This window comes from Aythya ferina, assembly GCF_964211825.1.
Source record: "Aythya ferina genome assembly, chromosome: 1".
Taxonomy (NCBI): Eukaryota; Metazoa; Chordata; class Aves; order Anseriformes; family Anatidae; genus Aythya; species Aythya ferina.
In genome coordinates, this window is record NC_140296.1 from 97,890,405 (window position 1) to 97,917,040 (window position 26,636).

Here is a 26,636-nt window from a genome sequence, read left to right on the forward strand (position 1 = left end):
TCCTGGAAAATTTGAATCTGAGATATTCTAGGAATTAGGTAACTGGAAGTTAGTAGCAGAGGTGGCATCAGCAGATAGTATAAAACGTACCAAGGTTCAGGCAAGGGTTTTGCTTTTAAAATTTGAGCATTGGTCTCTTCCTTACTGTTTATCATAGAATAATAAATGATCATGTTAGACTGCTTAACAGTAAGGTCCAAACTTTGCAGGACAGCCTGTGTAGGGGCCTGATTCACAAAACCAGTATTTAATAGAAAAGTCAAGCATATCTATTCATACATCTTACACTCTGCATTGTTCACATTTTGTAACTGAGGTTTGCTGCTACAGAATAGTTTACACTGCTTAAAGTAGTCTGTATTGTAATCCATCCTTACTTGTAAAGATAACACAAAGTTATTGTTTTAAAACATGAACGATTTTATAGAAAGTGTTCTGGGGACTGCTTTCTGAGCCCATGTGTACATGACTCCTATCATAACACCAGTGAAGTAGAAGAACAGAGCCAACTGAGAGACTGATCATATGAAAGCAGATTATGCCTTGCTGGTATACCACAGAAGTTTGATATCTTCCAAGAAGAACAGTCTGACAGGTCTAATACAATAGAAAATATACATGTACTGCCAATCACCAGAAATGAGAGAGGAGGTAGAGCAGCTGAGACTGAGATGAAAATCAATACAGCAGGTTAACCTTGCTGTAACATGTGAAACCTTCCTATGCTCTGTGTTTTCTTCTAAGTAAATCTCAGCACAACATGCCTCCCATCTCCCACTAAGTTTCTCTGTTGTTACTTTCCATCATGTTTTGTGGGCAACACAGGTGCATAGTGATATTTTTCATAGCTGCCTCTCTGGTGGTTTGTGCTTGTTCTCCAAGGCAACAAGGCTCTCCAAGGCTCTGCTGAGCCTTCAGTACCTTTCCAGAAGGGAGGTACCAATGCCCAGGGCATTGTTACTGCTTGCATCTTCACTTGTTGGTGCAGAGGAGATATAGATCATATAGAGGAGGCATAGATCTGTGCTGTGGAAGCACTTACTCAGGGCATGGATTGCGAGAGCTGAGCCCAAAACTCCAAAGGGAGTTTGTCAGGACAAAAGTAAAATAGAGCTGACTCTCAGCTCATGCTGGCCTCCCAGAGGCAGCTGAGGCTTGACGTCTTTGGCCCCGCAGATTGCCAAAGAGCAATTGGACGCAGCATGAGGATTTAGAAAAATGAATAAATATTTGGGGAGCGAAGGAGTGGAAAGAGCATGCTTTACTATGTAACTTGTTTAAAAGACGGAGTTTGCTGCCAGAACTGTTTGCAGGTCAGTCATATGCCCAATGAGGAGTCCAGGGTACCTGCCTGTATTTAGTAGTTCTCTGCTTGGCTGCGATCCCGGGGCTGTTACAGATGTTTGGTGTACAGATATCTTTACAAATGACTTGTTTAAATTTCAAGCTGTAACACTGTCTAGAAGAGAAGAAAAGCTTTTAGAACTATGTTTCTAAAAACCTAGGAAACCACTGAATATTAGTTTCAAAAATCTCAAATCTCTACAGTTTGATTTAGCTGGTAGTCCCAGGTTTTGGGTTGATTCGTGTGGCGGGTGCTGCAGTGGACTGTGGCAGAGAGGTGACAGATGTTCACAGCAAAAAGTACCACTGGATCCTGCTGACAGTTCAGGTCAAAGCACCCTTGAGTACTCTGTAATAAGGGTGCATTTGTTTGAACCTCTAAGATTTATGTTTGCTTCATACTTCTGAAACCAAATTAGAGACTCTACGGTTTCATTACATCTTTACGAGAACAGCTGCATTATGCTGAGAGCTCATCAAAATCTTACAACTTTAAACATGGCTCTTTAGAGTTGATCATAATTAGTATTTAACGCATCATTTTGCTTGTTTACGTTAGCTAATATTACAGAGTAATAGAATGAAATCTGAAAAGCAGAATGTTTTATGCAGAAGACCTGATATCCATGCCTGGGGACACTTTCTTGGTTTTGACTTCTGATAGGTCCAGTCTGGTTGTGTGAACTGAATGTTCATTTATGATCAGAGAGCATACTGTTATAAACAAGCAGCTTCACTCTTTTTTCGCTCTTATTTTTATTTAATATGTTTTTATCTTTGGCAGGAGATGCATATGATATTCTGGTGTAGGTTTGGGTTATATACTTGACGTATAGTAGGTAGCACAATGAAATGCAAATTAGTCTTAGGTTGATTAAGGAGGTTTTTAAAATGAGAGCTTTCTTTACAGATATCACACGTTTTGATGAGGTTTCACTACATATTTTACTGAAATTACTGTTTTAGGGCTGATTGCAGGCTGAGACAGGTTGCAGGCCATCTGCTCAATATGTTTTCTGTGATGGCAGCCAGTTCCAGGTGCTTCAGTTTGGAGTCCCTATATTAGATGGCTGTAGAATAAAAAAGCCCCAGGGCAATGTCTACGAGGTCCATATCATGTTCTGTGTTTGCTATGTTACCTTTAGGAAAATATTTTGAAAATAGTTTAGTCAGAAAACAAACATGGTTTACTTCATACATATCAAGAGACTGGCAGTACAAAAGACCTCTCTATGGCCAAGCTTTTAGGTACAGACAACTTACCAGCTACTCTATTATATCTTCAACTGGCTTTGAGCATGATCTACAGATATGATTTACAAGTTTTAAGTTTACTGAAATTGATTTCTCATTTCAGTAGATCAGTTGAATCAGTGCAAGAGCTGCCTTCTCTGATTAGAAGACTTGCATTTTTTAATGATAAAGCAAGTCTCTATATGCATTTGTTCATTTTGCAAGAAGACCTGTCCCTCAGAAAGTTAAGTTACTAAACAGCTACAGAAATACAGTATGCATCCTTTTACCACCAAAATTTTTATTGATTTTAGGTATTAATAATAATGATAAAAAAAAAAGTCTTGTGGCCTATGTTTGACTAGAATTTTAGTAAACTTTTTGCAGTCCTCCCGCATCAATAGCTTTCTTGAATCTTTTGGACTATGCTTTCAAAAGTCACAAGTAGGATATTTGAAAATGAAATTTAGATGCCAGGAAAATTATTTATTTTCTTTTTTTTTTTTTCTTTTTTTTTTTCTTTTTTTTTTTTTTTTTAAAATTTTATTATTATATATAGGATTTCATAGCTCGCTGGGACTTCCTGTAGTTAGGTGTTATTTGTATACCTCCATTTGCCACTTTTTTTGCAATATTTTTTGTCTCCCGTTCACTCCAGCATGCATTTATGAACAAGTGCATTTTCTTAGGTTTCTCTTTGACATTTGTATATTTTTTAAAAACTGTAGACGCTGTAACTTGTCACTCAAAATCCTGTAGAAGACCTGTTTTTGCTCCATCAATTCCTTTGAGGCTGACAGGGCAGGGCGGGCTGGCTGACTGCAGGGATTGCTTACGCAACCCAAACTGGCGCTCACGAAAGGCAGATGCCCAAGACGGTAGTGAAACTTTCCACTCGGAGCACAAGGGTGTCATTTTTCCTTTCTCCGTGTTTCTCCTCCTTCCTCTGCCTTGTAAATATATTGGACAGCATTCACAGCTGGCTTAGCTGTTGACAGGGGAAAACTAATGCAGCTGTTTTTTTGGAAGCTTTTTTTTTTTTTTTTTTTTTTTGGTGAAAGTGAGGCTGAATGCAGGGTTATATTGTGTTGTAAGCATGGTATATAAAACAAAATGAAGCCAAAAGCTGCATGTATGACACATCTGACTACACCTCAACCCATCTTCCTTCTTTTGTGTTCTCTAAACTCAAAATGCAGATGTGTGAGAACATCCTGACAAAATCCAGTTCTACCCAAATCTTACAGTTTTATATTGTGATTAGGTCTAGTTGATGTTTGTGCCTTCAGTAAAATACTCTGCAGGTCACTTGGCGCAGCTGTTTGTTTCCTTGATCTGTATTCCTGTCCCCTCTTCTCTCAGCAAGTACCATCAAACTCTCACAAAACTGTTTTAAACTTTTACCTGCTCAGAAAATCACTCTGGTGGTTCTTATTTCAACAATATTAACAAAGCTGTCTTTGAAGGAACACAAACCCTCTGACAAGGAGCAGTGCAAAGAGTTTTGCTAGTCCCAGTACTGAAAGCAACTTGAAAAAGAAATTACATTTTACTTCGCTTCTAAGATAGAGGAAAAAGTCTTTGCAATGTGAATACTTAAGTAAAATGTAGAGGAGATATACCATTCCATTCAACTGAAGTAAAGCAAAAAGCTCTGAATACGTTTTGAGTTCTCAGAAGGAATAGCACAAAGGTGAGAGATGTGTGGCTTACTTTGGGAGCTTTGCTGTGGGTTGCTAGCAGTGGGTCTTGAATTCGTTCTGGTATGTTCAGTAGTGGTGGACAGCAGGACTTGGTGGAGAGAGACCTGAGCAGAGATAAGAGGACCTCCTGTGTCCCTTCTACAAGGTTTTAGCCTGCTTCTCTTTGGCAGCAGATCGTTGATTCGTGCCATGTTCTCTCTCTGATGCTGGGCTGATGACCCTTACTGCCTCTTCATGCTCCCTTTTAAGGAGACCACATTTCTTAAGGGCAGTGTTGAATTGGAAACAACTTTATGGACTTGCTTTTTGTTATGCGAATTAACTACTTGAACTACTTGTCTTTCTGCTGTGTTTATGGACTTGCCTGTTCCTTATATGAAGCGGTTTAATTAGCTGTGTCCGTTCCAGTGCTCGCAGAAAGATTTACAATGGTTGATCTTTGCTGATATTTCCACCCCACAATCTCCAATTTTATGTGGTGTTAGCCCTCCACAAGGGAATATCACATAAGTGGAGATCATGCCGTGATGAGCTCCCAGGGACTGTGGCATGTCTATGTGTGTATATGTGTGTATTCTTTTCGCTTATAACTATATACTATCTGCAAGAAATACTGTAGCTACATTGGACGTGATGATATTTCAGATTAATTCTCCCTCCATGTGTTTGGCTTAAGTTATAGGTTATGCATTGCTTCTTATTTAGGGGGAATAACATCTGGTGAATATCAGAAGTAAAATGCCGATTTAAGAAATACTTAAACTATTTTGAAATATTAAGTGTTACAAATATTGCCTTAATAATCTTTTATGTTTCTAGCATTATTAAAACAGTCCAGATCGTTGTTTAAGATCTCTTATTTGCTATTTGAAATATACTCCAAGTTTATAAATCAAATAGAAACCCCCAGTTTGTAGAACATTTTCCATCAGAATTTTAAATATTTTTCTCGCTTTTGATTTTTCTTCCTCGTTGGCCTTTGTTTACACCTAGTGACAGCTTTTCTGCTAAGTGTGTCCCCAAACAAAGTGTTTTTTGAAGGTACTTAAGGAAAAATGGTTATACTACAGATTTTTTTTTTTATTATTTATTTATTTATTTATTTATTTTTAAGAGTCTGATTTCTCTGCATCCTGCAAGGCTACAGTGTGTTTAAAGGAGATCTTCTGATATATTATAGAAAGACTGTAGGCCAATTTATTTATCTGGTAACTGAAAACATTTCATAATCAGAATCTGAAATGGACACAACCTTAATCACTATTTCAAGTGAGAATATACAGATACTGTTCTCCTTGTTGCAAAGGAATGTTAGGAAAATTTTTGATATTAAATTAAGCAAGATGTTAAGCAATATGGACTTTTAAAACTATTTTTCATGCTAAGGAGAACATTGTTTTTTTTCTGACTTATAATAACTGTTATTGATTTTATTTTGGCATATCTCATCTACTTTGACATGTAAATTTTCAAAAAGAAATATGAGGAGTTTGTGTGTTAATTGACAAAGTAGATATGGGGTATTTTAATATTCAAATGAATTTTGCCATAGTATCTTTTGATGGATTTGCCCTAGCATCCTAGCATCTATGCTTTAAGAAGAAAATTAATAAACAAATGAAAAAGAGTATTATCAGCCTCTTCTCAAAAAAGAGAGGTATTGAAGTAATGTAGAAATGCTTCATTCTTAAACAACACAGTCAGGTGAGCTCAGCCCAAGGACTTGGACTATGAACACATTTGGTGTGTGACTTCATGATTTAATGTCACTCTGTTCGCCCTTGTCGGCACAACTGTATTGAAAATTCAGGCGGCTTCAGTCCCAGTACCATCTAAGTTGGCCTCCAATTTGGTGTTCTTCTAGATTGCAAAACAGAAATTATACAAAATTAACAGACCTCCAGTCAAACTTAGTAAAACACATGCTTTTCTAACTACCTTTTATTGCCTTCCTTTTCTAGGTCTGTAGGGATTTTACACTGCATATCTGGAAAAACAAGTCACCATTTAAACACTAAGTCTACAGCGTGAATGGTAAGAGGTAGCTGTATTCCTGTGCTGTTACTTCTCAATTAGTATGAAGCTGATTACTTGGATGGAGGAAGTGGAATTCTAGTATCTTTGCTTGGACATTTCATGCTTTAGGTCAATATACACCTGAAAGAATGTTTTGGTTTAAAAGTCATATAAAATCATCCACCGCTTACTGCTTTTTGCTGGCTACTAAAAGCAGTAGAGATTCTTCAGTTCCTGTTGACATCACTGGTATTCCTTGGACTTTATACACAGGCCTTTTCTTGCACAGTGTTCTATTTTTTTAACATATGTAATGTTTCAAAAATATTCAGTATATGGTTGCTTATAATTCCTGTTCTGTATCACCCAGGTTTGCAGTGGTTTTGCTGTCAGGCTGGCAAGTGTTGTCTATGAATGTTACCTAGCATTTTCCACTCTAAGACCCTGCTTTCAATCAATTTATGGCAAACCATAATCATTTGAGTGCCATAAATTGCCATAATTCATCTGCTTCACTTTTTGCTTTTTCTTTCTGCCAAAAAAAAAGGATTCAGAAATTCATAGGAAAAACCTTCTTGCCATTAACATTCAGGCAAGCTCTTCTAGGAAGTGTCTTCTGCCCTTCTTTTAATGTATCAAGGCAGAAACGAAGGTGCGTTTTGTAGCACTAGAAAAAAAATCTTTTTTTTTTTTTTTTTTTTTTTTTGCATGCTCAGTGGAGAGCTCTAGACCTTCATCTGGAGAGTTTGCATTCTTTTTGCACTGAATAAACACCACCATAGGTCTGAGCAGAATATTATTTGCTGCTTCAGTCAGGAGCTGCTGCAGGCAAATTTGAATTTCAGTATGGAAGCCCAGAACCAAAAGCAGAATGACTGTATCTTTCCTGGGATCTCAGTGTCTGTGCTTCTGGACCTGACTTGAATGCAAACCAGACAGAGAAGGAGGTTCTTTAGGTTGGTATTCTTTGAGGGATGTTTATACAAGGACAGTGGGCAAAGAAATGGAGATATAGCAAAGAACTGACAAGTAGAATAGTGCATCACACATTAAGGTAGCACTTAGAGAAATTGATATTTATTCTAGTTATTCTGAACCCCAAGTCAGATGGTTTTCTACAGCAATAAATTGTAGCTGTTTATAGCACATGCTGAGCATACATTTTTATTTTAGGGTGGTGATAATTAATTACAACAGCTTCAGAATACTAGAATATAATCAACAGGAAAGTGATGACATCCATGAGGAATACTGACCGTTCCTCTCTGTTTTGAGGCCATTTGGAATTCATTGAAGGAAAAGTTGCTGGATCCCAAGCAACTTATCCCAAGCAGTGTTATGAAACACTGCTTCAGTGTTTCATAAAGGTGCTCTAGTTTGTTTTTGTTTGTTTGTTTGTTTCATGTTTCAGTAAGTCTTGCAAGGGCTTAGTTGGTCTGTCTTAGGTTTCAGCAGATTTTTGAAGACTTTGGAGCCACTGGAGTTTTTCATATACACCTTTTTTTTTCATGAGGATACTAATGGTGAATTCTGACAATGGCTCTGCAATCTGTCCAGCATCTCCTCTAGTCAAGGAAATCTGAAGGAACAAAGTTCAGAACAGAAATCCCTCAACCTACAAACTGATTTGCTTATGTTCAGCCATTTCTTGAATTTATGCCTAAATGAGAGGATGAGCAAAAGCTGGAATAGAAAGGATAGCAAAGACAGGCAATGGCAAAATTTGCTGCATGAATGACTAGAGTTGATTTATTCACATCTGTTACCGCATGTATTTGCAGTATGTCTAAGGGAGCATTTAGGGGTTTAGAATGCTATGAATCAAAAGAAAAAACTTCACAGAAGTGTCCCAAAATATTATTAAACATACTTAAACAGTGGATGCTTTCAATTCATTTTTAAGAATAAAAATCTTCTCCTTCGGTTGCTTGTGTATGAAGCCTCTAGCTACCCAATTTATCTTTGTATCCTGTTTCAGGATAAACCGGCCCTTTCAAAGCAGGCTTCTGAGATATTAAAGATAGTCTGAAACAAGCAATTTCCTAGAGAAGTAGCCTGGGAATACAAGCCCAGCAGAAAGCAAACAAGGAAGGCTGGAAATTAATCTTTTGGAGGAAAAGCCCAGTAGGAAAGAATGAAGATGCCCATCCTAACTCCCTAGTAAAAGATGTGCAGGATGATGCCTGCAAGGGATTGTGAGGAAGGGGAAAACACTTGGATGACATTTGGAATGTATTTCTCTTGAAACAAAATGTAACCTAAAACTCATGCCCTGAAGAAAATTAACTTAACTGCTATAGCTCATAGGAACTCTCTGAAACACTAGCCAGTGTATTAAACCAGTAATTTAGAGGTTCCTTGGGTATCTAAAAAATATATGAAGTCTTCAGGGCAGGGAAATATTTTCTAATACATTTGTATGTCATCAAGAATAATGCCAAGAAGTGCAGGTTCTATTTATGCCAGTAGGAGTGTTGAATGAAAGCTACTTTGTAAGTCTGTAGCTTACTTTCCTTTTAGGGTTTATGTCGTTTTGGCCCTTGAATTTGCTGGAGAAAGTTCATGATGTTAGCGTAACAGTTCATATGGTATCTAGAATCAAATGTGAAGTGATAAAGCCCTTCTGTCTAGCTGGCATCTATAGAACACAACAGATCAGTAAACAGTTAAAAACTGTCTTGTGTGTAGGAGCATTCATTGCCAATATTTGTCTAGGGAAAGGGGCAGGAACAGATAAGGAGTCTGGGAGAGGACTGCAAAGAGAAATTGCTCTTACTTGGCTTCCAAGGAATGATGAATTTCAGGGAAAGATGGGAAAGAATATGAACTGATGCATTCAGACCTGTTTGTTCCATTTTTTATTTTTTTTCCTTCCTACCTGAGCAAATAGCAGAGTGCTCTGAGGGGTTTGGTTCTGGTCATTGATTGCTCCAACTGCAATTGATGGCAGAGTATACCAGCACCTAACTGGAACCAGATGAGGAGACAGTCATGCCAGGTGTCTGGTCTGAGGGGATGCAGTCCAAGCCAGAGGGAGATGCCATTTTGAAGTCTAAATTAGGGTTACAGGACACGTCTGTTCTGTGGAATAGGATAAGGGGCGAAGGAGGCACTGCAGCCAGTACATCCACTCATCACAGTGTTGTGCAGGCTTACTAGCATGCCTATAGGAGAGGGGAAGCTCTGCTGATACCTGCCAAGGCTGAAGGAAGCTGGGGAGACTTTTCTTGGAGGCTTGTCTTGCCTTGGCATTATACATATGCATGGAGCCGTAACACTTTAACAGTTGATCTGATTTTGAATGTTGGTCCAGAACATCCCCTCGCCACCCATTTTCTGCTGTTAGAGGTGGTGGCCAGCATGGGCTTCTCAGTACCTGTCAGGGTTGACATGCTTACTGAGAACAAAAAATATTAGAAGTACTAGAAGTACAGTGCAAAGACAAGCTTTGTCTTTTGCCCCTACCCTTGCCACCACACACAAACAAATGTCTGGAAAATATTTTCACAATTCTCTGGCATAACCCCCCCCCCTTTTTTTTTTTCCTTTTTTTTTTTTTTAATTCACTGAGGTGAGGCTGACTGTCCATCACCAGGTCCCTTGCTTCATTTCAGCAGCAGGCCCACATTTCTCCCCGTCTTTCTTTTACTGTTGAAATACCTGTAGAAGCCCTTCTTCTTGCCCTTCACATCCCTTGCCATATTCAACTCTGGCTGGTCTTTGGCCTTTCTAACCCCATCCCTGCACACTTAGATAGTTTTTTAGTGTGTATCTTCATTCAGAAAATATAATCTTGGACTGTCAGGAATATGTGAACAGTATCTATGGGGGAATATATGACTTGAGTTGATGACTTAAGTTAAATCCCAAAACCCAAATAACATAAATATGTTACATGATAAAAATAACAGTAATAGTTGTGATCTAAAAATGAAACCTATTTCCTAGGCAAAACTTCATATAAATATTTTTCTGTTCTGTAAGGAACATGCCTGACCTGCGAATGATATACATATTTTTGTTGTGTATTTGCCGTGGTTTCTTTCTTTGTTCTATTGAGTTGATAACGAGAAGATTAACTTATGATCCATGCCTCCTTAAGTAAAGCATCTAGTTTTCCTTCATTATTAACAGTTAATGTTTTTTAGTTAAGTGTTATGTAAATCATGGCCAGATATTCGAGTAGGTACTAAGTGCACTTCCTTCTTTCTTAGATGTATTTGAACTGCTTACAAACAGACCTACCAGATTTCTTTGATAAATAAAAACATATCTGTTCTAGGTGCAGACTTTGTAGGTGAAAATATAACCCAGATCACCTTTGAAAAAGGTTTTATCTCACTTTTCTAGAATGTAAGTGCATAGTGAGAGATGTGTCCCCAGACTACAGAAGTAGTTTCAGTTTACAGCTATCTTTATCCATCCTGCTTTATAAACAAAAGTCGAAACATAGGTAGGTCTCTTGGTGGTCCTTTTCTGTAAGCGACAGAAGCTTTTAATCTTTATCTTAGTTTAATTTGTGTCCAATATTCTGCATGGTTGTTTGATATTGTCAGTCCTATGCTGACGTTAAAGTTAGGCAATACCTGCTTACTCATTATCCTCTTGAATGCTCTTAAGTGAATGTGGTTTCACTGCATTTATGGAGAGGATCAATTAAGATAATCTTGGATTAATCCCATTACACTCTTTGGTCTTGTTTATGGCTTTCTTTGTTGCCGAATTCACACAAACTGTGAAAAGACAGTATCCTGTTTGATCCTGTTTGTGGTACTGTCATTACCATTTGTTACAGAATTCCCTCCCCTATAAAAATGTAAATGTATCCTTTATTGTGTTCAACTGCTTACAGACCTACCAAAGATTTTGTATTATGTTACTCTAAAACTACTTTCTTTCAGGTACTGATTTTATACATATAAAAAAAATAATATATATACATATTATTTTATATATTATTATTATTTAATTATATATTATTATAGGGTCACCTTGACATGGTTCTGTGGAATTTTTGGTGGTCCTAGAAAAACAAGCTTTCTTTTCTTACTTAAGTTTTAGGAAGATCAAGACTTCTAGCAGGGAATCAAATTTAAAACTTTTAACTCCTAATGGAGATTAAAAATTATCCTCTTGGTTTTCTGCTACTAGTGAGTTTACAAAACGGCACTGTACACTGGAGCTAAAAAAAGTGCACTTACCTTTTTCAGTTCAAAACTATTAGCACAACGTTTATGGGATCATAAAAGTATTTCTTGTTTGAAAGAATGCTTTGATGAGCAAACCTGCTAAGAGCATTGAGAAGCATATGGTAGGTAGTGTAATTTCAAGTTGAGCTGCAATCATATTTTTGATGTGTCAACATGAAGTGGAGTAATCTGTTTCATTTTAAGAAAAAGTGGGTCTGATTCAGTTTGACTGGGTCAATTGCTGTGGTTAATCCAGACTCTTTGTCAGCTTGCAGTCTTTCTTGAGTGTTGTGTTTTTTACACTTTTGCCTAAAAGGCAGATAAGATGATACTGTTAGCGCTTTTTCACTTGTTTTTTACTTGGAAAAATAATCGCTTTTAGCAAATTCTGATATTTTGTGTATGTGTTTATAGGGAAACTGTTGGCTGGAGAAGGATAGAATGCCTCTGATTTATTTGTGTTAACTTTTTTTTTTTTTTTTTTTTTCCTGTTTATGATATTGTCTTTAGTGTCACACAAAGCAGAAGTCTGGAAATTAATTTGTGAAATACAAACTTGGGCATTCCTGGATTTTTTTTTATTTTATTTTAGTTTTAAATGCTGGCACAACTCTTAAAGAAATGTAATTTATTGTGCTAAGGTTCAAAGGGAAAAAATATGACTTTGTGCTTTCTAAATATTTAACCAAATGAAAATTGCTGAGGACTGTGACATGTCCACAGCATGAGCTCATCTTCTGTGCTTCGTAACTGGATTGCAGGAATGATCCTCTCCCCCAGCTTTGTGCTTATTTTCTAGCACAGCGTATCTGCTGTGTTTGTTCCTAGTCATATTATGTTTTGTTTTATTTTTTATTTTATTTCTTTTTTAGTTTTGCATTCTAATTCTCAGTATTCCTGACTAGAGTTTTTGTTCATATTTCTTAGCAAAATTTCATACAGAGGGAAGTAAGAAGTCAGGAGTTGTTGGGTAATGTGTTGTCCCCAAAGGGAGATATACAAAGAAGTGACTTATTGGTTTAGGTTTGCAAATGAATCCACATTTGACAATGTTGCTACAGATACCCAGCATGCAGGAATATTTCAGTATTGGGTCCCAAAGGCAGTCATCAAATAAAGAGCATTAATTCCAGTAAAGGAATTTATGTATGGGGACTAAGAGCTTTGGTAGCTGTGTGGTTTGTGTGTGTATAAATGAAGTATAATGATTTTGTTTCCTAGATTTTTTGATTTTTTTTTTTTTTTTTCCAGTATTTGAAACCGCGCTACAGCAGTAAGAACTGTTTTGTGAAACCTAACTCCATGTATGGAATAGGTAAAGTCCTCAGAGAACTAGTGTTGCCAAGAGTCTGGAAAGTCTGGCCTGGCTTGTTGTAGATGGTACAGTTTAAAGATAATTAAAGCTGTTCTTTTAGTATGAGAACTTCACTTAAATTTTGTGAAGTTTAAATATTGACAAAGAGGCAAAACCCAAGTGGTACATATTTTTTAAAAGGATTAAAGAAAAATAGCTTGAAGGGAAGCTTGGACTAATCCCGTTGGAGGAAAAAATAAAAAAATTTCTCCCTCCTCCATCCCTTAGCCAGCCAGCCCATGCCACAGCCGCTCCTGCAGCCTACCCATGGCCTACCGATGGCTTACCCTTAGCCTGCTGCCCACCCTGCCTTGCTGCCCTGCCCTGCCCTTGTCACACTCCTCTGGTCCCCACCTGAGCCAGGCCCATCACGGTCCCCCTCAGCCCCTCCATCAGGGCTCTGTTTGCTTGTCTGGCGGCCGCTGGACGTTTGTTCCGCCCTCCCCACAGCCAGCGGGTGCCGGTTTTTCTCCCCTGTCGCTCGCCTTTTTTCCTCAGTGCACGGGGGGCTGGAAAATCGGAAATGATCTTAATTAAATGTTTTCTATACAGAAACAAGCGGGCTCTTTTTGTGCGAGGCGAAGGCAGCAGACCTTATCACAAAAGACAAAGACAAATATTTATCAGGGAACAAAAGATGTCCATGGTTGCTTCCAACGGGGGGGAGATTTTTCTCTCTCTCCTGGTGAAGATGTTTAACGGTGTAAGATGTTTATCGGGACTGCTTGTTGAAATTCTTTGTTTCCCTGTAAGATCTACAAATGAAACTGTTTTTCTTTCTGTGAAGCACACAATGAAATCCACGAGTTGAAGTGCAGAGAATGCAAACACCTGCTTGTCCCTGTGTTGACTTTGTGTTTCCAGAAGATCTTTTCTGTTTCTCACGATAATGGTTTGGGGGCCTTGTTTTGTTTTGGTTTTCATTCCATGAGGAAAGAAATGGTCATCTTGTCTGTCTTCCTTTTGTGTCGCTTCTGAGCCGGCGTTTGTCTCCCTTGAAGGAATACCGGGGTTGTTAAATAAAAGTATTCCTTCTCTCGCAGAGTGGTATGGTATGTGTCATCAAGGGAATAAGCTGTGAGGTTTTACTGCTTTGCCTGTCTGATGGCTGCTTATTTTGTATGCTTAGTTTTAAACGCTCTGATTGATAAGCTACATGTTCAACAACTTTGTGTTTTAAGCTATGAACAGAGGGAGAAAACATTGCAGTCTGTGTAACTCTTTATAGCATTTTTGCCAATTCCCCTGAAATATTTGTAGAAACACTATTTCAGATGTACTCGACTACTGATTAGTTGATGATTTCATGTGCACGTCTTTGATACAAACTGATTTTATTTGATATTTGAACTGTGCAAATGCTTACTTTTATGAGTATTTGTCCCAAAGAGCTAGGTTCATCAGTTAACTACAAAAGCTTGCATAAAAGCTCATGATTTTTTAACAAAGAAAACAATTTGTCCAAGTAGTGAAGAGAGCAGTTGAGATTAAATTTGTTCACATGGCAAATATTCAGCCACATAATAAGTATAATAAACTGATGTTATTGCACAAATTTCTGGCACCAAAACATATAATTCATATCTGTGTCTGAGCTCCAATATTTGGGCTTTTATTATAGTTCACAGGATTCAAGGAATACTTTAAAATATTTTTCCATGAGAAGTTACAACAGGGATTTAGAATGACATAGGCTTTTAAGTACAATGCTGTACAGTAAGCCTACTGTGTCATAACAGGAGTATCATAGCCAGTTGAGGTTCTGCTGCTGTTTTAACGTATTTCAGAAACGTGTGGGGGGGGGGGGGGGAAGGAGGTAGTCTTCAAATAACTATACTGCAGCTAGTCCTGTTTATCTGATAAAATGTTTTCAAGCTGGTGGCACTCCTGAGAGCAAGCACTTGAAGAATCGACAAACATCTGTTTCATATGCATCATTACATTTTAAATTAGTAATGTAAAATAAAGCTTTGAAATGTGACATGGATGAAAATATTCTGCTTGTTGTTTCTTTGTTTGTGACAGTAATGTTTTTCTCAAACTTCTCAGTCTCTGAAACTTCACTGAACTGCGTGCTTTTGAAGGGTGTGTTTATAAATTATTTACCTTTGCGCAGAATTTAAAGCAATTGGTTTTAATGAAATTAATCATTTTAGTTCACATTTAACAAGAGAGTTTGAAGATAAAGCTGCTATATGATTCTTCATTTACATGTATCAATTTTTATTCTGATTTTAGAGTTTTCATTCTATTAATTCTACTTTTCTTTACTCATTCCAGATAGCCTGACACAATTTATCTTTCTTTAACATTGTATAGAGAAGCAGTAAATTAGACGGTCTAGCAATGTTCTTAAAACAGATAAAATTATCCTTTCTTACTGTTGTTTGGCTTTTCAATTCAGAGCTTTTTCTTTACTTTCCTGTAAGTAAAATTTTTTCTATGGTAATTTGTAAGATTTCTATGCTATTCTAAAACTTTTTGCATTTACTGAAATGTTACAGTGTGTCTGGAAATTAACACACAAATATAATGAGGTACATAGTATTATGATTTTTCGTTTTAATAAAACAAAGTGATTAGCTAGGCTATCTTGGCTTGAACAATTATCTTTTCCTCAGGCTCCTTGGCAAGACAGAAGTACTCTCGTAGAGAGAGATTTATTCTTCTGAAACAGAATATATTCTGTAGAAATATTGGCATATACTTTTGAACTGGTTTTGCCTTCAAGATGAATTTTCTTCTATAAACATAAGCTGGGGCTGCTCCAGCTTTCTTTTCTAACAACATATGCAGTATTTGAGGATGTTATCTTTAGTTTTCTAAACCTTGAAATGAAGTAGTATTACCACAGAAGTATGAGAATAAGAAAGAAGGGGGAAAAAAAGCGAGGAAAAAACCCTAGTATATGCTCACATTGATAGAAAAAGCTCATCTTCAAAGATAACTTGCCTTCCTGTTTGCTTTTATCAGACAGCATATTCTTATCATTCCTTTTATCTGAAAAACAAACACAATAATAATAAAAATGGCTACATGGTCAAGAACTGAAAAATAATGAAAACTGTACTGCTGTTGAAAGTAATTCAGTCCAGCATTAGAAAGGAGTTTGCATTATATTACTGCATTGTTGCTTGTGATAGCAGCACTGACTGTTTGATATGGTGGTTGGTGGTGAAGAAACAGCCTTTTTAATTTATTTTTTAATGTGAGCAAGATATTTAGAGAACTTTGATGAAAGGGAAAGATATTAAAATATGAGTGTTTTTAGTACAAATTTGTACAGATGGGACTGTAATTGGTGACATGGGAATAGTGTATATACTGAAATGTTTTAAATGCTAATTCATTTTTGCTTCAGTTTTCCAACTACCAGCTGTAATTATGGATCTCATTTAACAGATGCTAACACGGGGAGTAACTTCACTCCCGGAGTAATCCCGCTGTGACACAGAAGTAAAGTTAAGGCTCAGGTACCAAGGCACCGGTGTGGATACAGTTCTAGGAATTTGCTGGGTGCTGCTATTAAGAACTTTCTAGTATCCAGGTCCTAAACCATTTGCATTTTGAATATATTTTGTTATATGTAAGCTGGGTTACTCACTAATTTTCTTTATCAAGATTAATAGAAGCCTTTAGATTAAAGTTTATCACAGGTTACAATCCCTAAAATACAATTATTCTCTGAGGGAGGGGGATGAATCTGAAATATTTTCTAGCTCTACGGATCTCCTGTAAAATTTGAGAGAGAGATTTGAAACGGTCTATGGAATCTTTTCAATTAGTTTTACATTCTTTTTCCAAAGGGCTGCATTAAATAGTTGTGTTTTAATAACCGTGATAATGTCTCTAAAATTCCTTAAATCTTTCTTTTTTTTTTTTTCTTTTTCTTTCTTTTTTTTTTTTTTTTTTAAACAAACAAAAACAAAACAGGTGAATAAGACATTTATTTAACCTAAGTTAAAAACAAGTGTTCAATTGACAGAATAAACTGAAGGGCTTTGATCAGCATCTTCATTCTGTTAAAATGAAGGAAACCCTCTAAAAGTTAATTGGTTTTAAACTAACTTTATTTAATGTTAAAATATAAAAGCATCTAAATATGTAGAATAAAGTTCAATAATTATTTTTGTTTCATAAATATTTATATTTGTGTGCCATTTATAGTTCCATTTTTATTTAATAGAAAGATTGCATTTAACTTCATTGGGAAACACACTGTATTTTTTGATTCCAATCTAAAACTTCATGTTGAACTTTGAGGTCAAATGAAATGTCTTTGTAATTACAAAATTAAATATTATTAATATCCTGAATGACTTCTTCCGTCCCATAGGTTTTTTTTTGTTTGTTTGTTTGTTTCTTTTTTCCCCTAAGGATGTAGTAGGAAAGAATCCAAAAGAAGTTCTTTATAACATTAATGGAAATTACCTTAAATTCTTTGTTTTGTAACAGGAAATATGTTATTTTTGTAGCATTTCATACCTGCTGAACATTTCTGTAAGATTTTTATAGTAGAGATACAGTTTTGTTCTAGTTTCAGAACTTCGAGGACAGGGTAATTTATTTATTTTTTTCTCTGTAAAGATAGAAAACCTTACGGGACAAGGGAATAAAAGCATAAAGGAGTGAACCGCACAGTAGAACAGTTTTTCCTCAATTCCTAAATAGAAAACTGTACTTATTATCTTTCTTTTTCCCAAGTGATTTTAAAATGCTTTAGGAGTTAACGAGAAAACAGAAAACACATTTTGAAGCAGTGTCTCAGAGCTTCACAATAAATGAAAGAGTAGTCCAATTCTGTGTTTCCATTTGAAACTTCAACTTAGACCAAAATATTTTTGTGTGCCTTGAGATGCTTTTTTTCCTCATTGATTTGAAAGCACTGTAATTGAGTAGTGATTTGTTTTGATTAGAGCTAATATAAGTGTAATTGTATAAGGGTGAATGGAGAGGACAAAAGATCGTATTGTTTCAGATTTTCTAAAATATCGAATCATTATTTCCTTTACATTTATGCTACCCTTATGTCAACACAAAAAAATGAGGATGTGATTAATGCAGTACTTAGAAGGTTAAGGTGAAGTTTCAGGCTGGATTCAAAAGCAATAAAAAGTGTAACAGGAAACTTCATATTGCTTCATGTTAATGTTCAGGGCCAGATCATAACTACTAGGAGGATAAGACAGCATGAAGTCATTTGCTGTCTGGGTTTACGAGAACATGTCTAAAATGGCATCTGCAGCAGGAGGAGGAATGAATGTTCTACACACTGCTAAGGGTTTATGCCTAAAATGAACACACCACCACCAATAACAACAAAGAACCAACAAAACAGATTTATTAAACTTAATAGTTAGGTAGTTCAACATAGCAAAAATGGGGTAGGTACTGTACAGAGATACTGCCAGTGGTGTTCTGCTGGGAAACTGTTTAATACATGTGTATTTCCACTTACAGGAATAATTTTATTCTTGTAAGGTATTGTACATAAACTAGCAAAATCAGGCTTGTAAAGGAGCATATGATTTTGTTAAACAAGTATAAAGCAAGGAACGTACACCATATGTTGATTAAATCTCTAAAACATAGAATGAGTGTTCAGTAATATAACTGTCATAATGGGTAGGTGGCTGACTTTTTTCCTGAAAAATGGAGAAAAAAAAAAAAACATTTTTTAGGAGCTAATATGGTTTGATTTAAAAAAAAAAAAAAAAAAAAAAAAAAAAAAAAAGGCTCCTTGCTTTGTCAACTGATAGTTTTATTTATTTGATGCATTTCTCAGGATTGTTTCCTGTGCAATTTCAGGTATGGAATATTGGAACTGAAGAGGGTAACTATTCACACAGTTTTATGGAAGATGAAAAAAATAATTTTCAACCTTTTGCCCCTTACCTCCTTACTACTGCACTTTCTTATTTTGAAACTTAGTTATCAGAGCCATGTAGATACATGAGAGAGCTGCATCTTGCCACCAGTGTACTGTGTTTTACCTTATACAGATGTGTTTGTTTGTCTGATGTGAATGAAAGGTGGCAGCAGTTTAATCAAGTCAGTGTATGATAGGCTCTGAGCAGTTTTGACCTTTCAGTCATTCCATGAAAAGAGGCACTGTTCCCATTCCTGCGTGAGGTGTGAAGTTGTGAATGCAATACCTGTGCTGAGTATGCTGTGCTGAGGTCTGGAAGCTCACTGGAGGAGAGGGAATTTTTCGTCAGACTTACCGTTAACACTGTAAAATGAAAGTAGTAGCTGTATGTACACACCATATGTATGATGCAGTGTGATAACATTTAAAAATGGCAAGCAAGACATTACTTTTAATAAGGCAGATGTGTGCGTGTATTTATATATACATACATGTATATATGTGCCAATTGCCATGTTGAAAAGCAATTAAAAATTGGACTTTAACTCTGTTTTTCATTATAATTAATGTTTAAGGAATGAGGCTGCATAGGACAGTTTTGCTTAGTGTTGGGCAACATAGCTACCTTTTTTAATTGCAGATTTTGAGCTCTACAACCTTCCAGAAGAGGAATATTATTTGAATGCTGGGGATGCTGGGATGCATTTGTTCATTCATTAGGATGGTGAGAAACACTGTAAAACTGTCTAGGAAGCAACTCTGGGAGTAAAAATATCATTTGTTGTGTTTTGCATGAAAGGGGAAGACGATGAGTCTCTGGGACTGCCCTGTGCAGCCATGTGGGCTGCCTCTCACCTGCCTTCAGCCAGTTTTGAGCCCCCTTCATCTCACTCTCTCTCCCCACCCTGTGTCTGCAGCATCTGGATGTGAGATGCAGGGAGAGTACATCTCCTTTTGGTTAAATTTCAAACCAGTCTTGATCTATTTAGGCAGGAGGGAAAGACACTCTGTGTGGAGCCTTGGTGTGGTCTTAAAACTGTTGAGGAGAGATGGAGGGTGATTTTGATGAAGAGCCAAGAAACCACAGCAGGAGGAATTCTAAGGTGGATGCTGATAGCTGTGAGGTGGGCCAGGAGGACTCCAGCCTGTGCTATATTGCAAGTCAGACCCAAGCAATCATAAAGCTGAACACTGCATGCCCAATAGGTCTACTTACTATATATTCCTTTGGAAGCACTTTGGGATTGCTCAGGGCGAGATGGAAAGGAAGGTATTTTCACTTGTTTCACTGTTTTTAATGATGATAATAAGGCAACAAAAGGGGATGGATTTGGAGTATTGGTTTTCTCTGTATTCTGTGTAGTACCAGAAAGATGTTCAAGTTCTGACTGCTACTTCAGGAACAGAATTAATGTTTGGCTTTAAGGATGGTGCTAGTATCTCTATTGTAGTGGAAGGTATTTGTTAGAAAACTGTATGTTGTGGATAAAATGAGTTTTAAATTGATTTGTTTTGAAATTGGTTTAGCCATTCAGATGCAATTTTAACTAAGATGTTGAAGCGTTTCCAGAAAACTTTTTCTTGAATATCAGTATGGAGTTTTTTGGCATTATACCCAAATTAACAGCATGCTGCGTCATTAAAAAATGAAAGAGATGCATTTTTTTTTCTTGGCATAGATTTCTGCAAAGCGATAAAAGACTCCCTGTGTTGATTACAAACACTGTAAAATGTTTACTTTGCTCTATAAACTTGCGGCAGTTCATGCTTGGATGTTTTGTATGTGGCCCCTTAAAATCTCTTCCATTTCTGCTTGCGTCAGGGTTTCAATTCTCATGTTCAAGAGAGATTTCTGAAGCGTGCATCTTCTTAAAACAGACATTATACAATTATCTACTTATTTTAACTTAACATGCAAGTAAAATATATATCAGGCATCTGCAGTGGCAGTTAGACACGAGCATTTCCTGTTCATTGTGCTCATGGCATGTATTACCTTCCTATCTGTAAGTGACAAGGAAAATTTCCTCATCGGGTTTTGAGTCAATAACCAGCTACTTAGTTAATAGGACAAAAGAAACTTGCCCTACAGAGAAGGTGAAGGCAACAGGAGCAGTTATAGGCAGGATACATGTTAGTTAGGAGTCTTGGATTTAGTTCTTAACAGTTTTTTACTGCTGGAAAGTTACACAGTTTTCCCCGTGTTTAAAATGGAAATAAAATTGACCTGGCATGTAAACAAGTAATGCTGTTCTGAATTTTTGCATTGGAAATACTAAAATTTCTCTATAATTTCTTTGCTATTAGATGTTTTTTTTTACCAAACAGGTTTCTCTTCCTTTCTAATGCCTAAACCAAGAAATCTCTGAACCTCATACATTGTGGATATTCCCACGTCCTGAAAGTATGAACTGAAGAACTATGTGTAACTTCACAGTGAGGTCAATGCACTCAGAATCAATCTCTTCCTGCATGATGCTGTATGTGCACAAAATCTGCACAAGTGAGAAGTGCAGCCCTCAGATTTTTTTGAATTGCAAAAAGAGGGATCATAACTGGCTAAAAACTTCTCAGAAGTGTCAGTAAAGTTGGCTTTTGGTATCTCTGTTATAAAAGGTCAGGGCTGGACTGCTGCCTTGGGCAAGAGAGGAGCTGGCATTGGACTTGTACTGCAGGTCAATGTAGTGGACCTAATTTCTCAGGTATTAGACCATAGCTACGCATGGGATTGCAGGTCACATCCTGGCCCCTAGAGATGGCTGAAAGCCAAGAATTTAGTTTAATGAAATAGTTTTGTGTTGTTCAATTTTGCATTTCATTGCAAGAAAAGCATATCTTGTCATGCCTTCTGGTAATGGAGGGTGTAGTACGTGGGAACAGGAGAACCCATCCTGGAAAAACTGATGACTGGAATCCCAAATGCCTCTTGCTTGACCTCCTGCATGAACGGAAGCAGTGATGCAAATCTGAAACTCCACCTTTGTTTTCTTTCTGATAATGAAGAAGTTTTAATTTCTAATGTAGGTTGTTATAGAAGGCTCACTTTTTTTCCTTGCTTAGCTGAATTTTTGTTAGTAACATTCTGCTGATAGCTTTTATGTCTTAGCCTACCACTATGCAGTATTAGTTTCCAGATATCTTTTATGTGGAATAACACACAATGTCAGGTGGAATTTATGTTTATGAAAAATAGAAATGTGAGTGCTAATGTGAACTGTGAAGTTCTGGAGAGAGTTAGTAACAACTTTTAATCAGCCATTAAATAATCAATAGTTGCTAGTTCATAGAAAGTCTTTCAAAATTTTAATTTCTTTGGTTTCAGGATATTGGAAATTACAGATATCATTTTCAACAGCCCTTAAGGAGTTCGAATTTAAATGTAATTTGAACACTTTATTACTGTAGGTTTCTTTGAAGATTCTAGGGTTAGAATCATGAAGATTCATGGGTTAGATCAATTGTTCCTTTACTACTGAAGGCAATTCATTGTGAATTCTAAATTCCCAGTCCTTCAGAAATAGATGGGTCTAGATAGGGAGAGATGGGAGCTGAAATACCTTCAGTTAAGCTCTGAATTCTTAGAAGACTTTATAGAGGAACTTTTTAGTATATCAGAAGGAGTAAATTCAGTTTCATTTTTCCTCTTTGTTTGTCACCTTTAGGGTCTATCTAATTCTGTGAAAAAGGCCATTTGTTCTGAAAGATTTCATAAAACTTTTTTCCTTTGTTAGTTGCATAATTTAAATGAGAAGTCCTCTGTCCTAGGAAAGATTTATGGTGTGAAGACTGTTTTCTTTACTCAAAAGCACATTATTATTATTACTATCATTGTTATTGTTATTATTCACATTGCCAAGAGAAAAAGGTAACTACTATCTCTGTCTTTCTGTAGATATCTAAATTTATCTTTGGGCTTCTATCTTGAAGTGCTCTGGAAAATATGCAGATTGAGTTACCATCCAGTTACTTTTTAGTTTATTTTTAATAATTCTGAAGTTATTTTAAATTTGCTGGGGGAAATGTTTCCAGCAAATAAGCTTTTCTGAGTATACTTGTTACCCTTTCTTTTGGTATTATTTGATGAATAATTCAGACACCCATCTCAACTCTTTGGCTCCAGCTGCTTCTAAGTCATAAGTAGTCTCCATTGACATCAGAAAGAATTCACATGGATGGACATAAAACAGACTTGCAGAAAAAAATCATCTCTATTTATTGTGCTTCCAGTCACATCATGAAACAATCTTGGAGCATGTGAATCAGTTTCATTTCAGCAGAAGCTAATGTGGGAGATGCTCTCCAGTCATCTGTTTAAACCACAGAAACAAACCGGAGTTGAAACATTCATCACAAAATGTTCATGAGGTCCTTATGGCTGAAATATTCATCAGGTCCTCAGTACCAAGAGGTAACCAGAATCATCTGCAGCCTGGCAGGTAGGGCCTTTCCTTGAAAAGGGACTTGTGTGTGTTGACTCTTTCATGCAAACAAAAGAAATGGCTCATCTCTTTTGATATCTATGCAACTGGTCTAACTATTTGTGTACTGAAAATATGAAAAAAAAAGAGTTGGAGGAACTAGCCAACAACACTGTTGCCTTTCCTTTCCATGGTTGACATATCTTTTAAAGAAAAAGAAAAAAAAAAAAAAAAGTAAGCTAAAAGGAAACACTGAAATCAAGCTTCCTGAGTTCTAAATATTGGCTCTTATGGATCCAGGGGAAGCTGAGTTGAGGGTTGAACCTCCAGGTTAAAAAATATGTAGTCCTTGGCTGGATGTAACCTTGTTTTTTGTGGAGTATAAATGGTTCTGACAGTGTCCATAAGGAATGTGCCTGGTCCAGCATCATTACTGGGCAGTAGGATGAGACCTGCAGGGGAGGGCAGTTTTCTCCACTTTGGAAGCATGATAGATCTATTTAACATGGTAAGAGAAAATTTGTGTTAGGCTTTGAATCTGCTGTAGTAAGCCACATGTTCCCTTGTCAGAGTCTATCATGTAGACTCTTAAAAAGTTGCTAAATGTCCTTTATTCTTTTTGTTCATCTCTACAGTTCAAACTTAATCATCCTGCAGAAGGCTGCCCATTTTGTCAGAAGTTGGCAGGTTTAAAAGCAAAAAGTGGTAATATAAAAGTGACTCATCTCTGAAGACACATTTCCTTTTGATAGTTAGATAACAGTAGAATAATGAAGCTCCTTCAAAGTATTTATGCAAAGCAGCGTATTATTAAGCCACAAATATAGTCTAAATTCAAAAGACAAAATTGGGGTGCTTTAACTTCCTCTGTTTGCAGTCTGTTTTGTATATCATGAGAAGACAGCTGTAGATCAGAAAGCAGGCAAGCTTCCGGAAAGTGATGGGTATATGTGAGCAAGAACTTCCTATGAAATATTGACCTGGTCACAGTCAGCTGCTCTGAAATTTGTTGTCTAAGTAATCTATCTAATATGTCTAAGGAGTAGCATATCAGAATCAATCCATCCACATGCCTCAGGCAGATCAATAAAAGGATAATAAATCCAATAATTCTCTGTGATCTGCTCTGGTGTGAAGCTACTGGGGAAGACTTGTACAGTATAAAGATTAATTCTAGTACACATTTGATAGGGTGACAAATGCACTATGGCTTGTGCAAAATTCATTTCAAATTAATTCTCAAACTTTATTTTCTACAGTAATCTGCTGTCATGAAACTGAATGTCAACAAACAGAAATTGCTGGGGACATTATTTTTTCAAATAAACCTGAAGTTTGCAGGAGGAGGTTCCTAGACTTTTCTTTGTAAATCTCCCACTTAATTTTTTTTTTTTTTTTTGTGAAATGTAATATCTCTGTCTTTGATATTGTTTTACTTTATAAATCATAGTAATTATAACAATGAGCAGTTCTTTAAGTACAATACAGTGAACACAAAAGCTGAAGGGATGATAGTAAATGTATTTGGATGGTTAATTTCCTTACCAGACTAGAAACATTGGATATCAGCCCTTTATGGGAAAAACAAACAAACAAAAAGACTTTGTTTGGGCACAGTCCTGGGAGTCATTCTTTTTTTTTTTTTTTTTTTTTTTTGTTTGTTTGTTTGTTTCATTAGCCTGTGGTAGGTATAGAGTTGAGTATATCATCTCAGAGATGATGTCATGCGTAGGCAGTTTATTATTTTTCCAGTTGTCACAATGGCTCAAACAAGTTTATGAAAGAATCCTAGCACTTCGGTTTCTGACTGAATGACATAAGAGAAGTGACCTTTCTCAGGGCATGTGGGTACATCAAGGAAATATTTACCAATGCTTGAAAACCTCTGAACTCTATAATCTACATTCTAAAAAAAAAAAAAAGTGTTCAAAGATGTGCAGACTGGCTACATCTTTTCAAATCAACTTCAGAGGCTTTGAAGAGATCAGGAGTAGCACTTCAGCCATATAGATCTTGCTCAGTTAATTTTTTATTTTTAGTTTTTTGAAAATAAGGAACAGAATGGGTAGGTGAAGTTTCAAACTACAGAGATGAGAGCAGAATAATTATTAATTCACATGCAACATAATTTTCACAATCTGATTCTGCTGAATTGCAATATTTGCATTATAGATGTTTAGAACTTCAGAGATTTTTTTAAAACATTCCTAATTTTCAGTGCACAAAATCTGACCATGCCTTAAAATCAAACAGTACTCTTTGTTCTCTTTGTTCATATTGCCTTACAATCATAGTATCTTTCAAGAATCTAGTTAAGGAAAATTTATTTTGAAATGAAGCAGATGATGAAATCTCTTCAGTCACAGGCCCCGGTTAGCAGTCTTGTTCCTGAGAAATGGAGCTCAAACTGCTTGATGCATTGTTAGAAATTCAAGGCAAAAATCTCTTGATGGGTGCCAGTTCTGGGATGCATCTCTGAAGAAGAGAGTTCAGACCTACCTTAAATGCCATATTTAACCACAGACATTATTGTGGTACACTTTATGCTCCAGAAGGTGATATTATAGTGAAGATAATAGGAGGAGGTATAATTTCATTAAACCTTTGCCTGCAGGCTTCTTGGTAACTAACTGGAGTCAGCTAAAAAGTGTAGTTGTCCAGTTTTAATAAAACAGGTATGTTTAAGCAAATTCGTCAATGATCCTGGATGAAACCAAGACTGATTTCAGGCACTAATACTGCTGAAATAAGGAAGTAAAAAGTATTAGTACGTGTAACAACTCACTTTTTGGGTCAGCCAATTTATATTTTCAGTTGTTTTCAATGAAACATCAAAATGACACTACCCAAGTTATTTTGGACATGTTATTGGAGTAGAGCAGTAGTTTTTAATATTAAAACTTCAGGATTAGGAGGAAAGTGTTTCAGGTTCTATTTTCCAGTGTTTCTTATTCTTGAGAGAGAAAAAAAGACAATGGGAAAATAATACATAAAGAAATTAGGACATAGCCTCATAAAATACAAGCTCGGTTGTTCCTTTACTTTCATTACCAGGTTGTAAATTATCTGCTGTCAAGGCATTGATTTCTGAAAGAGTATTTTAGCAACATGTTGCATCAAGGTGGATGTAGCAGTGACATGAAAGCAAGGACAGGAACATTCTGTTATCCACAGAAGAGATACCTGTTTAAGATGTTCAAATTATTCACATACCTACTTTCACACATAACCAAAGATGGTTCATAAAATAGATTGCCAATGGCAAATCTGGATGTTGTGGGTTTCTTTTAGCATGTGGCCAAAGGCAGGATAAACCACCGTTCAAGCTAGTGCAGCAGCACTGTTTTGCAAGCTGTGCTTTTGTTAGGCTACAAATTCTTCCAGATCATTAGAGTTCAACTTACCTATATAAGTCTTTTAGAATATGATGAGGTAGCACTGATACAAATTAAGTCAGTAGTTTATGGCACCATGGAAATAAAAGTTATTTCTGATCAGTGGCATAACACA

The 26,636-nt window shown here is 36.5% G+C and overlaps 1 protein-coding gene across 11 annotated transcripts in view; it reads left to right on the forward strand.

Moving 5' to 3' along the window:
* The window catches only part of LOC311433151 (uncharacterized protein), a 313,366-nt gene that overhangs the window by 16,131 nt on the left and 270,599 nt on the right, over nt 1-26,636 (forward strand). For 8 of the 11 annotated variants that reach the window (XR_014690589.1, XR_014690590.1, XR_014690591.1 and 5 more), the window contains exon 2: nt 6,242-6,314. The exons of the other annotated variants lie outside the window; for them this stretch is intronic. The gene's annotated coding sequence lies outside the window, so the exon portion shown is untranslated. The remainder of the gene's footprint in view (nt 1-6,241; nt 6,315-26,636) is intronic. 11 annotated transcript variants of the gene reach the window in all.